The sequence below is a fragment of the Carassius auratus genome, linkage group LG45M (assembly GCF_003368295.1).
Source record: "Carassius auratus strain Wakin linkage group LG45M, ASM336829v1, whole genome shotgun sequence".
Taxonomy (NCBI): domain Eukaryota; kingdom Metazoa; phylum Chordata; class Actinopteri; order Cypriniformes; family Cyprinidae; genus Carassius; species Carassius auratus.
Genome location: NC_039299.1, coordinates 2,099,528 through 2,121,945, shown reverse-complemented (window position 1 = coordinate 2,121,945; position 22,418 = coordinate 2,099,528). Strand labels below are relative to the sequence as shown.

The 22,418-nt window shown below is 37.5% G+C and overlaps 1 protein-coding gene and 1 long non-coding RNA gene across 3 annotated transcripts in view; one reads left to right on the top strand and one right to left on the bottom strand.

The window, feature by feature from the left end:
• The window catches only part of LOC113068608 (transmembrane protein 121-like), a 35,614-nt gene extending 23,363 nt beyond the window's left edge, over positions 1 to 12,251 (bottom strand). Inside the window, exon 1 of the mRNA XM_026241386.1 lies at positions 12,121 to 12,251. The gene's annotated coding sequence lies outside the window, so the exon portion shown is untranslated. The remainder of the gene's footprint in view (positions 1 to 12,120) is intronic.
• LOC113068609 (uncharacterized) overlaps positions 1 to 12,270 on the top strand; it is a 28,087-nt gene extending 15,817 nt beyond the window's left edge. Inside the window, exons 2-3 of one of the 2 annotated variants that reach the window (XR_003279578.1) lie at positions 11,193 to 11,531; positions 12,156 to 12,270. This is a non-coding gene — a long non-coding RNA (uncharacterized LOC113068609). The remainder of the gene's footprint in view (positions 1 to 11,192; positions 11,532 to 12,155) is intronic. The other variant, XR_003279579.1, reaches the window with a different exon arrangement.
• The last annotated feature ends 10,148 nt before the right edge of the window (positions 12,271 to 22,418 follow it).

Genomic DNA, 22,418 nt, shown 5'->3' with positions numbered 1-22,418 from the left:
CATGCTGCCTTAAATTATTTAGAGTTCAGGAGTCAATTCACATGCATTTCCCACAGGAACACAGATGTTTGGGGTCTCTTCTCACCCAAACCTGTTTTTATTTGATTAAAAAATACAGTAAGATTGTATTAATATTAGTTTAAACAACTCTTTTCTATTTGAATGTATTTTAAAATATAACGTATTCCTGTGATGCAAAGTTGAATTATCAGCATCATTACTCCAGTCTTCAGAAATCATTCTAATATGATGATTTGCTGCTCAATGTTAAACAGTTGTGCCGCTTCATATTTTCATCGAAATTGTGGTACATTTTATTTTTTCATGATTCTTTGAACAAAGTTCAATAGAAAAATTTTTATTTGAAATAGAATATATATATAAACATATGCATGCATGGAGGACAGATAATCAGAGCGAATCTTCTTATGTCATTGTGTATAGTCAAGCAGTTCTGCTTAAATATACAACTATAAATCATTTCCTGATATATATCGAGCATCGCGTTAGTTCAGTCAGGCCACGTTAGTCACGCTTGCATCAGCTGACAGTCAGCTGTTCCTGAGTGTACCAGTCTTGACGCCTATCACCTGCGGTCTATTTAAATTCCCATTCTTCAGTGTCTCTTCCATCGCATTGCTGCTTGCAATAAACCGATCGCATCGCTGCTTGCAAATCAAACTGTTGGAGTTTTTTTCAGAAAAAGATAATTTAATGCTTTTTAATCCATATCGCTGTGTATGTTTCCTGGTGGTTAACAAGGTTTTGCATCGGTCGCAGGAACGAATATTAAGCATATTTGCAGCAGCATTTATACATCGGTGTTCATACACCTGGACCAATACGCAGCTAGAGCATGCAATCTCTCTAAGGACACGCCGATAAGGCCATGAGAACAGGGTTAAATGAGACCAGCATTCTCGTGGAAGCGTTTCAACGGGAGTTTACTGTATTTAATGGCGAAATCTCAATATCACTGGTGTTTTTCTAAGCTTGATGTCACATTAGCTGTGTGAATGTCTCAGATGCACGCAGCTTCAAAAGCAGGCATTTATCGCTCTATGGCTTCTATACATAGGCTTATAAGAACGTGATCTCAATAGCCTCGTTTACATGTACTTTATTACTTCATCCAGATTTAAAGATTCAGTGGACCACATGAGACGTTATCTAATCCGATGTGGTGTTTACATGTGCTCGTGCTTCGATTTTGGGACATAAGTGGCTACGATGACATGCAAATTACCAGAAAAAAAAAAAAAACAAGGTTGCATTAATATTTTTAATAGCTGCTCGCACTTGCTTGGAATTAACAGACTAATATTGAACCTCTAGTGTTCATTCGTGTGCTCAGTCATGTGGCCTGAACAAGATCACATACACACTAAGGCCGTCTTTTATCGTGCCACATGGTGTGGTCGGGGCCATTAAGTATACCCACTTGTTTTGTTGCTTCACAAAATCTTTAATTTACTATCATGAATCGTTTCCCTTTAATGGTGTACCATACAGTTGTGAAACTAGTGATTCTTTGTTGTAATTGGTGCATTATCATTCTGTCATCTCGCATTTCCCTGCCCATGATCTACAGAGTGCGCGTGTCCGCCACAGCGAGACAACTCCGCTCAAATGTCATCGGGAGCACCAAGACATTTCTGGTCCGGTTGAGTGAGAGCTGATCGCCGGATCCAGGGAATTCTCCCCCACTTTAGGCACTGTTTCTAAATTATGCCAAACTGCAAAAAAGTGTGAAGCGGCGCTACGCACTGCATCCGCCAGCTCCAAAAAAAAAAAAAAGTGGGGAAAGTTTACCACGTTCAGCTTCTGAAAGAATCTAGCGGTACATGGACCGTGGATGCAGTTGCTTTTCTGGGGCAGCAATGGAGTGTAGCAAGTCTTGTGTTCTCGTCATTTCAGCGATGAATCTTTTATAAACAAGACCAGCTTGACGCTGGATTTGCACATCATTTGCTATTAAAACATGGTAGAAGACCCCAATCAGGTAAGTACAACTGCATCAGATTTCTGTCCTTTATTGTTGGAAATCAGCACATAAGTGAATATGTTATGGAAACCACACAAAACATCAGTATTATAGCTCCGCCCACAGCATGCCTCCAGGAGTTTGGTTTTTCCAGAGAGATTCGGAAGCTGTATTTTTGTTTTGCAGATATGACCAGGCTGGGGACTTTTGGAGATGGGGATTCGTACTGCTCTGTGGGTACTCTGGATTGGCATTAGATTTAAGCATTTTTAAGAAACATTCTTGTTGCACATCCTCAGTTGCTTAACTTGGGGTGACGCTTCCCCCTTTGTGATTTTTTTTTTTTTTTTTTACAGCATGGTAGATACATAGATACAATCACAGTTGCTTAAGCATTTTAAGAGCATACTTGTTGCACATGTTTTTGTTGTATGCTTCTCTCCGAGTTTGGGTGATGCTTCCCCCATAAATATACCATCAAGCAACATTTCTCATTGCTGGCCATTCAAATTGCATCAGTTGTGTTGGGGAGTTCTGGCATATGGTTGTTTTTGGGGGTTTGTCTTGCTGCTCTCCCCGCTCTGTCCAAGCATGGCTGCATGGACAGGCATGTGGAGTGTTGCCCAGAACATAACTATACCGCCAACACTAACTGTATGCAATTATAATTGTCATAAATATACTTTACGGAAGTGGTCCTGATTGAATTCCCCGTTAGCTTTCATTCATCAAGCCGATGGCAGGAGAGAATGGGTTTCTGACCAATCACAGTGACCCAAGTGCCACGGCTGACAGGATGTTAATTTACATCATGACAGGAATGGCCAAAACGATACTCACTAAAGCACCAGTGAGAGTGTTTCATACAGGAAATCAGCTGACCTGAGCACGAACAAATGTTCTTGTGAGAGACTCGCTTAATGCTTTCATAAATCCCAGGGAATATAATTGACCTTTTCACAGGAAGTGAATTATAAGAGGGACAGATCCATACATGTCGCTACGGATGTAAAAGACTCTTATCTATTTAAAGAGGATATCTGGATACGGATGACCCATTCACATTCCCAGAGGGAAATCTGATCACTTCCTCATCTGTTGGATTTGCAAACGCATGCATGTCAAGATATTGGTGGTGTTAAAGTTAGAGAGGACAGCAGACAGAATAACCTTAACTTCACCCGGCAGACACCGCAAATGGAGCTAAAATTAAATCACACACACAAACACACGCGCACACACCCACCCACTAATAATAGTAATTACAGTAGTATTTTATTGCAATACTTCCTCATTTGCAAACCACTTAACAAGATACTGCATGTGCTGATGCAGTGCTGTACTTTGCATATTTAAGCATTTCGGCATCTGAAATGGTTTACTGTCAGAAAATGTTTGCATGTTTAATATACTATCTGAATGCTGTTTTCTGTCATTTACAAATGACTCTTTTTCTTGTGGGTGTATACACAAATTTGATGACAAACATTATTTTTATGTTTTTGAGTCTCATTATTTATTTAAAAAAGTTATATTGTGACATATTAAAGTTTAAAATAAACTGTTTGAATATATATTTTAAAATAAAGTATTTATTATTTGTAATAATAAAATAAAACTGCATATGCTATAATAATACTAATTTAAGTAAAAATAAATACACATATACAGGGGGTGTCAATATTTCTGTGTGCAAGTTGAAATTAGGTGCTAAAACAACAAAAAGCATTGAAACAGAACAGCTTGTAGCATGTTTGGGTTATTCTTGGTGAAATCTCTCCTGCCAGCTGAACTCATAATGTTTGTGTGTGTGTGTGTTCATTCAGCACAGAGAAGCTCTTGCTCTTCACCTCTCTCCACTGTTTTCCTGTTTCTCGTTCAGCCAGAGGACTCAGTAATTGGAAAGATAAAATCAATAACAATTGAGGATAAGATATGTGCACACACGCCCCCCCCCCCCCCCCCCCCCCCACACACACACACACTCACACACTCAATACAGGCAGAAACGAGCAGCAGCAGACCAGGACAGATGCACAGCAGTCTCTCTGTTATTCTGCTCTCTGGAAATGGCTCAGCTTTTTCCTTAAGTGAAAGTCCGTGGGATTCTGAAAGTTTAATGCTTGGGTTCAGAGGTTGCTTTCAATCACTGAACGCCCCAAAGTTTGAACAATATTAATAATGCTACTTGTCTTAAGAAACCCTGCCATATATATACATAAGAACACACATTATTATAAAATGATGTATGTATAATCTGTATTTAAAGTTTTCCTAGAAAGTACTTTACAATACTGCAAAATATATAGACTTTATCGCAAAACATAAACTGGGAAATCCCTGGGAATTGAACCCATGACCTTTTGCGCTGCTAAAACAATGCTCTACCACTGAGAACTAAAAACCATACAAAAAATTTACTTGAAATAAATTTTAACAAAGTTAGTCGCAACCTTTCTCATTTTTATTAAGTTTAACTTGATGTACTTGGACTAAAATCGATGTAAAAATTGCTAAAAACTGTATTAGAAAAATTATATATGTGTATGTGTGTATAAAAGAAGATTAAAGATACTGTCATTTCATTAAAAAAAATATATATATATTACTAAATGGCCAGACTGACTGCATTTGCTTCTCATCAGAGACTCTCTGGTGGATGTTTCACCTCTTATTGATCACAGTCTGATATTGATTGTAATAGAAGCCATTATGTCTGTAGGGATTGGGGTTCATTTGAGCGTGAAAGAGGCTGAAAGAGGAAAAATGGGCAGAAGATTTTTACACAGTCTAAAGGAAATGCCAGTGGTATTCTTGTGCATGTTGCTATGTGATTATACATGCATATATATAAATCGTATAGTAACAGTAAACAGCCTTACTGGAGTGGGATATTTTCCCTGCTGGCCTGACCATCGTTCTTCATGAATACAGTGGGTAGGATGATCTGCTGCTCTGTAGCATTATCTCAGGGCCAGCAGCAGGACTGATGTGATTTCATTCTGCTCTATTTCTATATCTTGAATTACAAGCAACCTGTTTATTCTTGTTTTCTTCCGTCTTTTCCAGTGTCCTAAAATTCAATTCTAAGTATTCTATATATAAAACCAGATTTGTAAAAAAATTTGGGTGATTTTTAGGATGTTGTTGTTGGGGTGTTTATTGACCACTGTTTGGGGTGATGAGCTGCTTTGAAACAATCTACATTGTGGGTGGCTGTCAGGATGTTTTGCGTGTTTTTAGGGCATTGTGGGTGGATTGTAGAGCATTGTGAGGTTTTTAGAGTAGGGTGTTGTGGACTGTTAAGGCAATTTTTATGTGGGTGGTTTTTAGGGCGTTTTGGGTGGTTGTTATGGTGTTGTGAGTTGTCTTAGGGCGTTTTGGGTGGTTGTTAGGGTGTTGTGAGTGGTTCTGGTGGTTGTTAGGGTGTTGTGAGTGGTTTTAGGGCGTTTTGGGTGGTGTAGAACATTGTGGGTGGTGTTTTGGGTGGTGGTTAGGGTGTTGTGAGTGGTTTTAGGGCGTTTTGGGTGGTTGTTAGGGTGTTGTGAGTGGTTCTGGTGGTTGTTAGGGTGTTGTGAGTGGTTTTAGAGCGTTTTGGGTGGATGTTAGGGTGTTGTGAGTGGTTCTGGTGGTTGTTAGGGTGTTGTGAGTGGTTTTAGAGCGTTTTGGGTGGATGTTAGGGTGTTGTGAGTGGTTCTGGTGGTTGTTAGGGTGTTGTGAGTGGTTTTAGAGCGTTTTGGGTGGATGTTAGGGTGTTGTGAGTGGTTCTGGTGGTTGTTAGGGTGTTGTGAGTGGTTTTAGGACATTTTGGGTGGTGTAGAACATTGTGGGTGGTGTTTTGGGTGGTGGTTATGGTGTTGTGAGTGGTTTTAGGGCGTTTTGGGTGGTTGTTAGGGTGTTGTGAGTGGTTCTGGTGGTTGTTAGGGTGTTGTGAGTGGTTTTAGAGCATTTTGGGTGGATGTTAGGGTGTTGTGAGTGGTTTTAGGGCGTTTTGGGTGGTGTAGAACATTGTGGGTGGTGTTTTGGGTGGTTTTTAGGGTGTTGTGAGTGGTTCTGGCGGTTGTTAGGATGTTGTGAGTGGTTCTTAGGGTGTTGTGGGTGGTGTGTAGAGTGAGTTTTTAGAGCTTTGTTGGTGGTTTTTTGAGTGAGAGTGTTTTTTAGAGCATTGTGTTAGGGCGTTGTGGTTGTTTTTTCAGGATGGAGTATTGTTGATGGGTGTTAGGGCATTGTGGGCTGTTAAGAGTATGGCATTTTGGGTGTTTTTTAGGGTAGGGTGTTGTGAATGATAAGGACTTGTGGGTGTTTAAGGTAGAAAATTGTGGGTGGTACGGGCTGTTAGCGTGTTGTGGTTTTAGGGGTAGTTTAAATAATACAATGAAGCAAATGCACACTTTATAAATATAAATGCACACTCACTTAAGCATTTTTAGGTTAGGACAGTGTTGTTGGTTATAAGAATAAGTGTTTTAGGGTGTTGTATGGGGCTTTTAGGGTGGTGTTGTTAGATTTTAGGGTGTTGTGAGTGGTTGCATAGTAAGTATAGTAATTTAGTTAATACTTGTATGTAAAGTTACAAGTGCAGTTCTTCTGAATTAAACTGGGGGTAAATGCAGTGTCATGCAACATCCAATAGCTATGGCTCACTCCTAATGGGATTTGAACCCACTGCCTTTCAGTTTCCATCTCAAACCAACACCACACCACTTTCTACCGATTCAAAAAGATGTGTTACAAAACCAGATTGGAGTAGAGTTCTTTACTATTGTATTTAAACACGGAAAATCACTGTAATTGCAGGTCGTTATGAACGGATACAGCTGTCTTGACCTCGAAATGGCTCATGCGTGGAACTGTGGAGCTGGGTTTAGTGCAGGTGCAGGATTGGCAGACGCTGTGACGGATGCTCTGCCAGCATGGCTGCTTCTAATCTTTTAACGCACGGAAGCAGATTTGGGTCGCTGAAGAAGCTTCTCACAGACTGGAACCCTGTTTGGACTCTCTGAAAGCAGGTGTCATCATCTCTGTGGGGTTCTGCATTATGTTTCCTTTATTTGTTACTGCAGAAGAGCCAGCAGCCCTGAAGGACGTCCTGCTACGCTGGCAGAGATGCAGTGCTCCGCTGCCCATAAGAGCTCCAGATCAGATGTGCTGGATTCACACGTGGATGACGCGCTGATCTGCACGCTCTACTAACTCTACTCTCACCTGAATTACAGCATCTTGCTGCTTTAGCTTGAAACCCACAGACTCTTAGGTTCTTCTGAAGGGCATCTTATCATATGGCTTTCTGAAAAGCTTGATTCTGATTGGCCAATCGTGATATTCTGTGGTCTGATATTTGTTTGTACAGATTCTAAACTGTACAGTTGTGTTTTTCAGTGTTTTCACCGGGTAAATGGATCACCCTTGGTGATTTTCTTTGGTCCTACGCCTTCCACAGACCAAAATAAATACATGTTTACACATACCACTTAACTTAGTGATTGCTATCGGGCTGTGAAGAGACTTTCAGCATTGTCTTTTATCGTCAATGCTTTTTGCATGTTGATATAGTCACGGTTATCGTTGATTGACCTTGTTGTTGTTTCGTAATCGTCTAATTTTAGTTTTTTTCATCATAGTTTTCAAAAGTGAAATGAACACTACTGTAGAGCAGTGATATGTTGTGGTGATTTTTCTCTGAATGTCATGATAAGCTTTAACGTATAGCTTCCCTACGTATTCTAGTACATTTGACAGATCGATTGAGAAAACACATCTGCATTGTTTGAGAAAGCAAAAGCATGCATGACTTTGAGGAATCATTCCGCTATATAGAATATGGATCTGTTCTGTCAATACAGACTCGTGTTCAGTCTGGTTCTCCACATTGCTGGTCTACAGGAAGCGTGTTTCCAGCTTGTTTGAGCAGCTCATCAAGAGCTTGTTGCATTAGCGGCCTCACGCTGGACTCGCCGCAGGCAGTGACAGACACGAGGATGATGCCAGATTGGAATCCATTATGAGCAATTCTGCACGTCTCTACATTAGCCAGCAGCTGATTCCACTGCAGTCACTGCTTTTGATTCAGGACTCACATTTTACATTGCACATCGTGCGGCAACCCGACACAGTACTACTTGGGAGTATTTACCTTTCAAAGGGAAAAAATACCTCCAAATCAAACATAACCTTGAAATCAAACATTTTAATTATTACACTGGATTAACATTAGTCAAACTCCAGTTTACTAAATGCATAAATTGTGATGTTTGTGTGTCTATGAGTTAGTTTTCATTCATTCACTTTTTTATGTTTCATTCATTTTATTATTTTTAATTGTATTGTATATTTTTTATTTTTCATTTTATTATTTTAATATTTTAGTTTTTTTTTGTATTTTTATATTTTTCATTCGTTTATTTTAATTAAAATTATTTTTATATTTTATTTTTATAAAAAAGAATTATTTATTTATCATTTGCTTTTTTTGGTGTGATTCGTTAAGGTTTGTGCACATCCTATTACTTTCTTTTGAAAAACACAACAGGATTGGATAATTTTTGTCGACTCAGACATGTTAAATCATTGAGTTTTATTTTGGTTTTGTTTATGATGAATACACGTCAGCACCTGTTGATATCTATGTAATTTGAATTGGACTCACAGCCTTTGACATCAACCACAACAGATAGATGAGAAGTGATTTTCCTTCCCTTTAAAACTTGATATGCTTGTTTATTTATTTGACTAATTTCCAACTATGGATGTGTTTTCATTTAGCACAGTTTTCTCCCTGCTGTCTGCCACTAAAATGGGTCACAAACCCCCTGTGACTGCTGGGTTGTGACTCATTTTTGATGTAAAACAGCACTATAGGGATGGTTTCTGTCTGATACCATCAGATAAAATGAGCTCCTCCGTGTATCTTCTGGCTATTGCTCAAGCAGAAAAAAATATGACTTTTTGAGTTTGTTGCATTAGCAGCATGACACATGCAAATGTTGCATGACGTAGGGTCGTATGATTTACACGATGCATGATCACAGGATCTATGCATGAAAGCATCAAAAGTAGGTCAGTACAACAATAATAACAATTATAATAAATGATTCCTTGAAAATAAAGTTTTTATAATAATCTTTAATGTTTTAATTTTAACAGCAAGCCTGTGTTGCGCAGCACTTCGTTTACCAAAAATATAAAAGATTTGTTTATTAATTTAATTGATATTTGAATCAAATTAATATTATTTTATACCTCTACTTGATTACCAGGAAAAGTAAAATACACAACACAGAATTTCTGGGGGGAAATAAATAAAGTTGCTTTTTATACATTTAATTAATTTGACATTTGATGATTAAAATGTAATTAATCTATTAAAACAAAAGTGTTAAACAGCTTTTTTTTTCATGATTTCAGGTAATTAGACATGCCTTCTAATTACTCGAGTTTTACTTAACCATTTAAACAGCACTATGCATGCACTGTAGTATCTAAACTGTGTTTATCTGCATTAAATATTTGTTAATAACAGTTTTGGATTTCTTAGCCTTTTATGTTAGAGATGAATTCATTCCCATTGAAGCAGTATTATCACAGGTGTCATATCTGAACACACAAAACCTTTTCCTCTGCGAGCAGCCCATAAACAAACACATAATAGAGCCATTCAATTATCGGCCTCCAGATAAACCACCAGTGGGACTCGCCAGTGTCAATAACGCTGATAAAAGAGATTCAGAATGTATTTGTCACACACATCAGACTATATAAATAGTGGAAACACTTACGCAGAAAAATCAGCCAAAACCTATTTAAACTGAGCTGTAAGAAAATCCTCTATTCTGTTTCGGAAGCGCTTCGTTCATGTAGCAATTCGTCCGGTTTATTTCCTATTTGGAGAAGCTACAAAAGACACAATTCATCCTTGGGGGGAAATTGGTTTGTTTTATGTGCAAAAACAGTCTCATTATCACATCGTCCCAAATAAAATTATGATTTTTAATATTTCCAAAACAAAGCGACCTCTGTAAGATCTTGCAGTTTATTCCACATCCATTTTTTTTTATTTCAGTACCAGCCAGAGATGAGGAAAGGACCAGTCTAAATCTTTCTACAGCTGATTTTGTGTTTTTGTGGCAGTAAGAAAAGGCATTCCAGCCCATGAAGAGTAACAATATGATAGACCAGCTAAACCCACTTAGATTTGAGTCGGTATCTCTCGTAATGTGACCTGGACGTGTGACGGACTGAAGCTCTGTTTGCTTGCGAGCCACAATTGGATGTAATGACATGCTAGAGAATCATGTGCTTTCAACTTTGTAGCCACCGTTTGTCATGAGTCTTTCTCTTTTTTTCATTTTCCTAACGTGAGGTCTGTATGAAATTGATTTACTGACTCTGGTGTCAGAGAAAAACCAGACCTGAACATATTTGGGATTAATTGGAGCCATCCAATTTGCAGATTTAATCTGTGGAGAAAAGAAAAGTGCATTTCCATTGTATCATCAACAGATATGAGAAGCGATTTCCCCCTTTAAAACTTATTTTAATCATTTCTAACTGTTTGCGTTTTCATTTAGCACAGTTTTCTCCCTGCTGTCCACCAAGAAAATGGGTCACACACCCTGACTGTTGGGTTGTGACCCATTTTTGGTCCAAGGCTGTAAAACAGCACTATAGAGGGATGGTTTCTGTCTGATAGCATCAGATAAAAAGAGCTTTTGCTCTTCTGGTCTTTGCTCAAGTAGAAAACTATGATACTGATGCTTTTATGTCTGAATGGGAGGAAATTCCTGCGTCCATGAAGAGATGAAGCTGTTGTACTGAAGCAGCAATGAGAGGGAATCATGCTTTTGATATTAAATGTTCAACAAAACTCAAGAGCATCAGTGAGATCTGGGGATCTTCAGGTCTGGGTTTGTGTACGCCAGTCAAGCTCATCCCCATCAGAGTCAGAATCCCAAATAAAAAACAACTACTGCAACGAAATTGGACGTAAATAACTCTCTAGAATTTCACTGTATGTTGTAGCAATGGTGTACGATTATATTTGAATTACTGCAGTAGCCAAACCCATTAATTAAAGAGTGGATGTCCACATGCTTTTGGCTGTATAGTGTGTAGATGAGATCCTGCCAAGAGAAAACAAGAAAACACCTCTCCTGTCGACATGCTCACACTGAAATAAACTAGGGAAGGTCTTTCCCCTTTGTTTTCCCAGACTCATACTTCTCAGAAGAAGCAAACCCATCACAGATCCTATTTGAAGCAACTTTGTACCACTTACAAGACCGGTTGGTGAACAGGGTCATTCCCAAGAGAAGCAGCGGCTCAGTGGTTTCCACAGCACCGAGGATCCATAAATCAAACGCTGGGCTGTGTAATATCATAAAGTACTCCGAGAGGCTTCCAGGGCCCTGCTGCTGCGTATGTGTGTAATAAACTTAAGAAGCCAGCAGCGACGAACAACCGCAGCAGCTACAGACAGCAATGACCACACACACCACCAAACACAAAGAAAAGCACAGGAAAGGTCTCTCAGAGCGCTGGATCGCAACTGGTGGGTCGCTGGTCTGAGGTTTGATTTGATGGGCCATATAAACCATTACCATATAAATGAAGTATAGTTAGGACATTTAAAAAATGCATTTCTTGTCTTTGTGCAAATATATCTGAAACTTAATATTAATATGGTGAATATTAATACCATTTCTGGCTCAGTCTGTGCATTGTGGTTTTGTTCGTAAATTATACTTGTGCATGCACAGCATTTTTAATGTTCAGCTGTTTTTATGCTATTTTAATAGTTTTACATGCATTTTAATGTTTATTTAAAAATATATATTCATGCACTTTCAATGCTTTTAAAAAAATGTTTAATTATTTTTATTCTTTGAGAAAATGCATGCAAAAAAATATGCTTTTTTTGCATGCATGTTCATGAAAATTCATGCAAAAATGCTAAATTTTACATTTTAAATTACAAAACACTTTTTTGGCAAATCTAAAATCTGAATCCTCGAACAAGACTTCAGTTACTGTAGTTTAGTGACACTGCAACCACAAACTACTAGTTCTAGACCCGTGGTGTGATAAATGAAGGCTGAGAGGCTGAATGCACAGATGAGTGTTGTCTTTGGTCATCTCACCTCAGCTCTCAGTCTCTGTCCGTGTCTCTCATCAGACTGAACGAGGCTTTTAATCCAGCAGGAGACCAAACCCGTCCGGCGTCCGATTCCATCAGGCTTCACTGGATTCAAATCCAACTCATGTGAGACAGAAAACACTGAAGCGCTGCACGAGAATGATAGCGAGAGGAAAGCCTCGGAAACAAGCGTTTGCAAATAGAAAAAGCCCGTTTGGATTCCAGCCTGTCTCTCAGCTGCGCTCGGAAGAAATCACGATGCAATTCACCACCTCCTTGAATGCGCTCTCTCTCTCTCTCTCTCTCTCTCTCTCTCTCTCTCTCTCTCTCTCTCTCTCTCTCTCTCTCTCTCTCTCACAAACACACACACACACACACTTTTCTTTTTTCTGCCCCTCCCCCATTTTCACACTCTCTCCATTTCAATTCAATATAGTGCGCTTTTATTGCCATGACTAAAACATTTATACTGTATTTATACTGGCAACGCACCGCAAAATGAGTAAATTAAAATAAAGTTGGATTATCAAATAAAATAAATGTAATTTTTATTTATGCATTACTATATGCATTGTTTAATATACTAACATAATGTAATATTTAAATTAATTTTTTTTTATAAAAAGGTAAACTTAAGTTTTAAGCTTTGGTTATGCAGCTAAATATTTTAGAAATGTCAACAGTAAAGTAAATAGTAGACAGTTTTTATGCTCATTAGTTATTAATTGTGTTAATACATTAAATGTTGGTGTCTTTTATCATTTTGCAGTTGCAGTCATTGTATAAATTATTTGTATAAATATACATTTTTGTATATGTTATGTCTGAAAACACTTGTTACTTGTTTATATAAACTAATAAATTAATTTACAAGGTTAGCTACCCAAACTAAGTTAAAAAAAATCATTATTTACTGGAATATTGGTAGCTGATATATGTGATTATATGATATTGCTTTTTATTATTATTATATATTTATATTTTAAATCTATAAAATTTATAATAATAATAACTGATACTGACTTCATGCTTATATTTGGCTGGTCTGTCCAGGACTTCTATTTTTAGGATGATTAAACCATGTCACTGGGGTTTCCTTGGATTGCATTATGTAACAAAGCTTTTATAGAGGTGTGATTTGGGTTAAGTTGATGTGCACAAGTATGTGTTTATGTCCATATGCATAATGAAGTTCACTAGACGTTTCAGATTTTTTCTTTAAAATGGCATTACTATCATGCTACTCTTAATATTTGTGCAATGTTCAATGCAGTGAATGCACATATTCTCTGGTCCATGTGCCAGAATGTTGGCTCTGCGTGAGATGCAGTTTGCTGATGTGGCTTCAGTTCATGCTGTGCTAATGTTCTTCGTGTGTCTTCAGTTTCAGGACAAACCCAAAAACATCCTGAATGAAAGTAGCCAGAGAAGGAGGCACAGCAAATGTTTGAATGATTTATTGATATTATTTCAGCATTATGACAGCGAGACAGATTTGCGGTGTGAAGTGTGTTTTCAGCGGTCTTCATCTCCTCTGGTCAGAGAGTCGATCTGCAGATGTTGTCAAGGTCTGTGAAAGAAATAAGACTTTCTGGTGTTATAATCTATGTATTTTCTGTCCTTTTGACTGTATTTCTTCATCCATCTTTCCTGTGTTTTATGCCCTTGTCTCTCTCTTCCATCACTCCCTCTCTCTCTCTCTCTGTCGAAACATAATCCTCTTTTTGCTTGTTTTCCTCATGCAGAGAAATATATGATGGCTCAGATATTGCTCTCTTGTGGCTCAGGAGACTTAGTGCAGGTTTTTATAGAAGTTGAAACAAAAATGTTGTTTAGCAGAAAAAAATTGTGGAATTTGGTTCTTTAAAAAAAAGGAACTGGTAGTATACAGTATTTAAATATTTTGATTAATGTAATATAGTAATTTAATATAATTTATATACTATTATAATTTCTATTAACACTTTAAATTAGCATTTTATATTTTATTTTAATACGTTTAGTTTTTTTAGTAATTTTGTTGTGTGCTTTTGTCATTTTCATAATTTTTTTCTTTAAGTGTTTAATTCAAGTTTTATTCAGATACTTGCCAAGGGAACATTTCAACATTTTCATTTATTTGATTTTTTTAATATAAATATTTTTTATTTCAGTTTAAATATTTTAGTTTTAGACAATGTTGATTCCTACCTATATGTATATGTGTAGTACAGTACAAAATATAACATTTTTGTCAGGTTTGCTGCATGGCACTCAAAATTAATTTATAAGTTTGAGATTGATTTGTGAATATTTTGAACAATTCTGTAAAAGAACTTATTCTTATGAGTAGTTGTTTCATGAATCAGACTACACTGATTGTCCTGAATGTTGGTTGTTGCTCATAACCAGCAAAATAAATGACAATAGAACAATTTTGTTATAGAATAAAACGGAATAAAGTAGAAGCAAATGGTCCTTTGTATTGTTTTGTGGCACCTAATTCTGAATGAGGACTAGTTCTTGATTCCCAAACAGATACGAATGAATCGATGGCCAACATAGTAAGAGTTTAAGCATCGAAGCTCATATGTTCATATTGAGATTCCTGACATTCGATTGCAGACTTTGGTGTCTTGCAAACCTGAGCACAGGATTCAGCCAAGCTTCTCAATTCAATCATGCTCCTAATTTATCTCTGTAAAGCAATCTTGGGTGTTGGAAAGGCGCTATATAAATACAAATTATTTATTCTTTCTAGGAGAAAGATATTAAAGTGATATGTTTGTGCTTTTTCTGTTCTTCCCTTATCCGTGTTCTGTCTCTCTCTTCCCGTGTGTTCCTCTTTTCTCCTGCCAGCATCTTTCAGACATGTTGATCTATAAACAGCCTCTTTACCATTTCAAAGATGCACCTGAATATTTGGATCTGATGAATGTCTCCCAAAGCCATAAATCTTCTCCATGTGCTGCCCTGCTGAACAGAGACGAGCTGGTTTATGCAGGTTTTTTGCTGGTTTAACTAGTGCATCATGTCATTGATATCAGAACCTGAAGGTCCAGTGAAGTATATGATTTCTGCACCGCACTGAATTGCAGAAAGTAAAATGTGAGGGACTCTTACCTGTGCATAATGTGCTGTCATGATCTTAGGGTGTTGTGAATGCTACGTTATGTTGTTAGTTGGTTTCTTTCTAGGGGCCCCTATGCACTTGGGCACCAGGTGTGTGTTTGTGTGTGAATTATGGAAGAATCCGAGTCATGGAAATGTCTTTCTGTGTGAGTGTGTGTTAAGGATGTAAGAGTGTTTGTTACAATGTGTTAAAAGCGTCTCTGGCACGCTCAGGTGCTTCCAGCCTTGACTTTCGCCTTGAATCAGCAAAGCTCACTATATCTTGGCAGTCATTCCGCTGCAATAAAAGAAATAAATTGAACATACTGGCACCTCAAATATTTTAAATGTCAGTGGACGGTGCATGTAAATGATCGCGTCTCTGCGATTAACGAAATAGATGAAAATACAGTGAGTCCAAACTGGCTTTTAATGCATAAATAATAACTGAGGTTTTCTTTGTGCATGTCTTATTCCCATTGACCTCTTTCCAGAACAATCCCTAATCTCACGGTGTAAAATCCGTTCCATTTCAGCTCATTTATTCTCTTCCCCTCTTTGCAGTGTTTTAGTGTTGGACACTAATTTAATGGCTTTCTGTGTGCTGCTGCTTCATATGCATCTGCGGGTTTATGGGATCAGTTTATTTGTCGTGTACATGCGCTGGCAAGATGAACGCCTGTGTGCTCCATGAATTTTGGAGGATAAATTGCAGCCTGGGGAGCAAGATGGAAAGGGAGGGGCAGACTATCGGCTTGTGGGAAAAATAAAGGATAGCTTCCATCGTGGTGGCCCGAGATCATCTGTTTGTTTCCATATCCTCCCGAGGGCTGACTCAGGATCAGTCGGTGATTTAGTGGACGCGCTCTGAGGAATGACGGAGCGCTCTGGTCAGTTTTGTTTGCTTGGCAGAATTCAGTGAGGGATGGAAAAGCAGGCCTGGGATCAGATGTTAGGCTGATGTAGAGCTGAGAGGACAGTGTTATACCTGAAAGTGTTATCTGTTTGTGTTCTTGTTCATCTCTGTAGTAGTTGATCGGCTGGTGCGTGTAGCCTTGAAGTCATGTGACCTGTAAGTCTTTGCTTTAGGAGCTGCAAACATTTTTACAACATTTTGAAACACTTAAAAGTTTGGGGTCGGTAAAATGATTTTATGTTCATCAAAACTGCATTTATGTGATCAAAAAAAAAGTGTTTTGAATTAATTTTCATCATCATTTCTCCAGTCTTCAGTGTCACATGATCTTTCAGAAATCATACTAATGTGATGATTTGCAGCTCCAGAAAAATTTCTGTTCAATGTTGAAAACAATTGTGATACTTTGTTTCTGTGGAAAAAGTGATAATTTTTATTTATTTTTTCAGGATCATTTGATGAACAAAGTTAGATGTAATTAGAAACCTTTTGTAATATATTTTATCACTAGGTTAGCACAAATATGTACTGTAGCCACAAAAATATTTATACATCTTAGGTAAAACAAGTTTTGTGAGCAGTTTTATATTTGGAAATTTTTGCGAATATTTTATTAACATTTATTCATTTGTTTGCAGTTGCCAATTAAGAATGAAATATAACTTTGATATGGAATTCTTAATAGACATAAATAAAAGCATATATCTATTTTGTAAATGTGTTTCTTTCTTCTAAGGCCAATTAGCTTGCTTTTACATTCATTCATTTGACTTTAACCAGACAAGTGATCACAGATAAGCACAAAAAATAAAGATTAATAGTGGTTTTAAAATGTATTTAAAAGAAAGTAAAAGTTTGCCGTATTTCTGTAAACATACAGTATTAAATGGAAATCAAACCCTTGACCTCATAGTTTCCTTTCCTAAAATAATTAATGAAACAGAACCAGTGTCAAACCCATTGTATTGAGAATTCAATTATAAATGATTGTCTGCTGTCACCTGAGCTACAGAAATGTTTGCATGTAAAGTACGAGAATTAAATGTAAGATTTAAGGTTAAAATCTAGATGTAAGACTAAATGGTTTTTGTTTGGATTCGGCAAATTCTGGCTAAAATGTATGTCTGGTTTTAGATTCTTTAATATTTTAGCAGCAAGATATTTATGCTAGATTTATTTTTTCAGATCATTTTTGCATATGCTGTTGGCAGATTTTAATATGTAAATGTTTTGCTTGTTTCAACATATTTTTGTATAATAATTCAGGTTTAATAGCAGGTTGAGTCTCGTGCAACATCCTCCCTCGTGTCTGTTGTCTGTTATCATCCCTTTCCTTGTATCGTTTCATCCGTCGAGAGCGGGACAATCACTCCCACTGCTTTGTTGAGGAATGCCTCTAAAAGCCAAACAGAGTTGTTTCAGGAAAAATACTGCTGGCTGTGAGAAAATGCCACGTCTCGCAGGTAACAGCCGTGTGCGATTGCTTTCTGCACGATATGCAGCCACACACATCTTCCCCCAAGGTGTTTTTGGGCTCTTATACGAGCATGTGCTTTATTAGTCTGTCATTTCCTTCCCAGACTGCAAATCTGCATTCGGAGTCCTGTAAGCTTGAGGCATTTAAGTGTAGTCATAAAAACAAGCTCATTTTGATGAGGAAAAGTCACCATTTCATGAGGAATGTATTTCAGCCAAATAGTGAGAAGGTTAACAGTTTAAAGGCATTTTTGTAATTTGCAGGACTGACACTTGAATTAATATTATGATAAATGCTTGTTGATGCTGTAAAAGCATTTTCAATTCACGTTTATTTGTATAGCGCTTTTTACGATGCAAATCATTGCAAAGCAACTTTACAGAAAACTAAGTTTCCACAATAATTAGTTGTAGCTTTTCAGTGGAGATCGGTTTATGTGCATATGACAGGAATTTTCAGAAAAATCAATTAAAGATGTATCAAACAGACGATGAACACTATTAACATCAATTATTACGATGCAATCACACAAAAATATATAGCAAAATATATTAGTTCTGCATGTTGATTCAGGGTTAGCATCATCTGAGGTCCTCTGATGGTCAGCATCATCTCTTCTCTGGTGTTCTCGATCCAGACTGGACCTTGTGTGAAACTGCAAAACAGAGAAACAAATAAAGATATAACTAGCGTCGCTGATGTTTCAAAAAAAAAAAAAAGTGTGCGCATTTGATCAGATACAACTGCAGTCACAATTTAAGAGATACATTATTCGAATGCTTGGCGAAAGAGATGTGTTTTTAATCTAGATTTAAACGGAAAGAGTGTGTCTGAACCCCGAACATTATCAGGAAGGCTATTCCAGAGTTTGGGAGCCAAATGTGAAAAAGCTCTACCTCCTTTAGTGGACTTTGCTATCCTAGGAACTACCAAAAGTCTAGCGTTTGTGACCTTAGGGTGCGTGATGGGTTGTAACGTGGTACGCAGGAGCTAAACCATTTAGGGCCTTATAGGTAAGTAATGATAATTTGTAACTGATACAGAACTTAATCTTTAGCCAGTGCAGAGACTGTAAAATATGTATTTTCTTGACCTGGTAAGGACTCTAGCTGCTGCATTTTGGACGACCTGTAGCTTGTTTATTGAAGAAGCAGGACAACCACCTAGAAGTGCATTACAATAGTCCAGTCTAGAGGTCATGAATGCATGAACTAGCTTTTCTGCATCAGAAACAGATAACATGTTTCGTAGCTTGGCAATGTTTCGAAGATGGAAGAATGCAGTTTTTGTAACATTGGAAATATGGTTTTCAAAAGACAAGTTACTGTATAATATAACACCCAGATTTTTGACTGTAAAGGAAGTAACAGTACATCTGTCTGGTTGCAGTAAATCATATCTGTCTTATCCGAATTGAATAGGAGAAAATTATTGGCCATCCAATATTTTACATTTTTAACACACTCTGTTAGCTAAGATAAGAAGTTAGAAGTTTCATTAATTGAAACTTTCATTAATTCATTAGTTGAATTGAACCTACATTTTGAAATAGAAAGACTGAAATAGTATTTTTTTTCTAGAACATCACAGTAATCAGTTTTGTTTATAGCTGTACAGATGCTTGACTTGGCAAACAACATTAATTTTATTAAAATCTGCACATGGACGTGCATGCGAGCTCGTGTTTTTAGTAAGACATACGCCGTAAACTCTGTCTGTTGCATTGATTTCTGGACTAATTCTCCCTCTGGCTGCAGGAATGAGCTGAACTCAACTCTGATGATAGATCTACACCCCCTCCGAACACTGACCTTTTAATCTCACTGTTATTCTGTTGCCAAGGCGACGTGCCTGCGACCCTCTGAGGTCCGAACAGAGCGTTTGAGAAAATCCCAGCACGTCCCGCCCTCCGCTCAACCACCTTTCAGATGATTATGTGCCTCTTTGATCATGTTTACCTGCCTGGACCTCACTGGAGGCGGACAAGAGATGCTTTGAATTGATTTTTACACAGTATCGGCCTGCAGCCGTGGGTGTTGATTGACAGCTGCACTCTTAAAAATAAAGGTTCTTTATTGGCAGGATTGGCAACCCAGGCTTTAATATTATTATATACTACATGTAGCTGCAATGCTTGTGCTGCAAATATCCCTTACTTAAATGTTGTTGTTTCTATCTATGCCCTAGAATGGAAGCAAGGCACCAGTTTCACATGCATTAGTCATAAAGCTCATTAGAAGAACGTCACGACTCATTATTTGTTATTGTCTGTGTTCATATATTTTGTTCATGACACTTTTATTGTCTTGCTTAACCTGCTTGATTCCCGCTCTCATTTTCTTTTCACACCTGTGCCTTGTTTTCCTTTACCTGTTAGTCATTCGGTATAATCTGTTTTTGAAGTCCTTTTAGTAAAAAAGGAAAAAAATGAATCTAGAATCTAGATTTGAAGCCATATTTGGTTCCCTGAAGAACTATTTCTTAAACTCTTAAAGAGTTTCCAAAAAGGTTTTTTTGCAGTGATGACATTCTGAAGAACCATGCTTTTCTGATTGTTACAGTTTTTCTGTCGCTTTGGTACATTTCTTGAATCATCCTTGACATTTGCAAAACAGTAAGTGCATTTCTCAAAACAACTCATACAAATAGCAAAACACCAATGATTACCAGCAAAAGTCAGTCGCTCGCTCAAAATCCTTAGTTCATCTCTCAAAAATAAATATCTGTGTCAATGAACATGTCAGTGCCATCAGAATAAGTCCTTGTGTCATAGTTTATGGATGAAGGTGAAAATTCCCAGTCTGGACCCCAACAGTGACACAGTTACCCTAAATTGTTCAACCTCGCTCAAGGCCTTATTCGTACACCATGAGAATAAAGCTCTCAAGGTAACTATCATTAAGCAGTGACCTAGAAGCTCCTGCGTCCTGTGGTGCATGAGGCAACCAAAGCTTTCCAACGAGTGTGGTTTTATTTCAGCTGTTCTGGTCTCAATCCATCGCCGGTTGACATTAAACAAGGATGCATTAAATTGATCAGTAGAGACAATAAAGTCATTTATAATGTAACAAAAGATTTATCTTTAAAATAAATGCTCGTTTTTTCTATTCATCAGAGAATTATGAAAAATATATCATATCTGTGTCTGCAAAAATATGAAGCTGTCCAAAATTGCTAATATGAAATGTTTCTTGAGCAGCAAATCAGATCGGGGATCATGTGACACTGAAGACTAGAGGAATGATGCTGAAAATTCAGCTTTGATCACAGGAATAAATTACATTTTAAAATAGTGATAGTTTTATGTGGAGGTGTTTTACTTGAGCGCGGAGTAAACAACGGGGAGGAGGAATATAAACATGGTGGAAGTTGCCCAGAGCTCAGTGTTTGCGTTGTGTGTATGTATAAGTATATGTGCGTGCGTGTGTGTGTGTGTGTGTGTGTGTGTGTGTGTGTGTGTTGCATTCTGTCTTGTATCTTGGAGTAGTGGGCAGTTCTTCATCCACCTATGAACTCACAATCAGACTCCATCAGATCAGCCTGAAGGACTAAGAAGAGAAAGAACAAAAGAAAGAAAACAAGAGAGATGGAGCTACCATCAGTGTGTTTCTGTAGACTAGGGTTATGTTATTAAAATAAAAACTGAACCATAAAAAAAGTTACTTGCAAGAAACGTTCACCGAAATAAATAAATACACACACACACACACACATAGTGTTCCTGTGGCTCAAGTGGTACAGCATTGCATTCACAGTGCAAGGTTTTGGGATTTGATTCCTGGGGAACACATGTTAGGAAAAGATGTTAGCCTGAATGCACTGTAAATCGCTTTGGATAAACGTGTCTGTTAAATGCATAAATTTATATATATATATATTGGTAGTACCTAGGATTGCAAAGTCCACTAAAGGAAGTAGAGCTCTTTCACATTTGGCTCCCAAACTCTGGAAAAGCCTTCCTGATAATGTTTGGGGTTCAGACACACTCTCTCTGTTTAAATCTAGATTAAAAACACATCTCCAAGAATTCAAATAATGCATCTCATAATCTTGTACAGCAGTTATATCTGATCAAGTGCACATTATTATTCTTATTATACGTCTTTAATTTATTTTTCCGAAAATAACATTTCCCATGTTGTTTTTGTTTGTGGGCAGCAAATATATTCAGTTGCATGACTGTCGGTGGAGTTATAAACTATAATTCAGTGCATCCAGCAACCGCAAAGCCTTTCCAGAAACGTCTGTCAGAACTCATAAAGGCTTCAGTGTCAAGCCGCTGTTTCTGATCAGTTGCATCATGAATCTGAAGGTGTAAGGCAGCTCCTGTTGTTCTTCACCAGACTGCTGTATCATCTTCTCATTGTGATGCTGTCCAGAGTCCTTCATCACATTCAGACTCACTCACAACCTTTGAAATCATTTCCACTTTCTCTGAATCACCGTGGTCACAGTGTCATGACACATCACAGTGTTTCCTTTGAGCGGGATGTCAGGTGACAAACGACATCATTTTCCTCTTCAAGCACATGTAGAAGGAGCTTTAATGGGTATCAGTTTCCTTAACAATGTCCCACAATGCACCTTGACATTGTAAATGCACCCTAGATGTAATGATAATGCTCTTGTGTGGTTGCCAGCATGTGATTTGTTCCTGGCAAAATAGTCCCCCCACCCTTCTCTTTATATAAATAGAATATATGTATATATATATATATATATATATATATATATATATATATATATATATATATGTATATATGTATGTATATATGTATATATGTATATGTATATATATATGTGTATATGTATATGTATG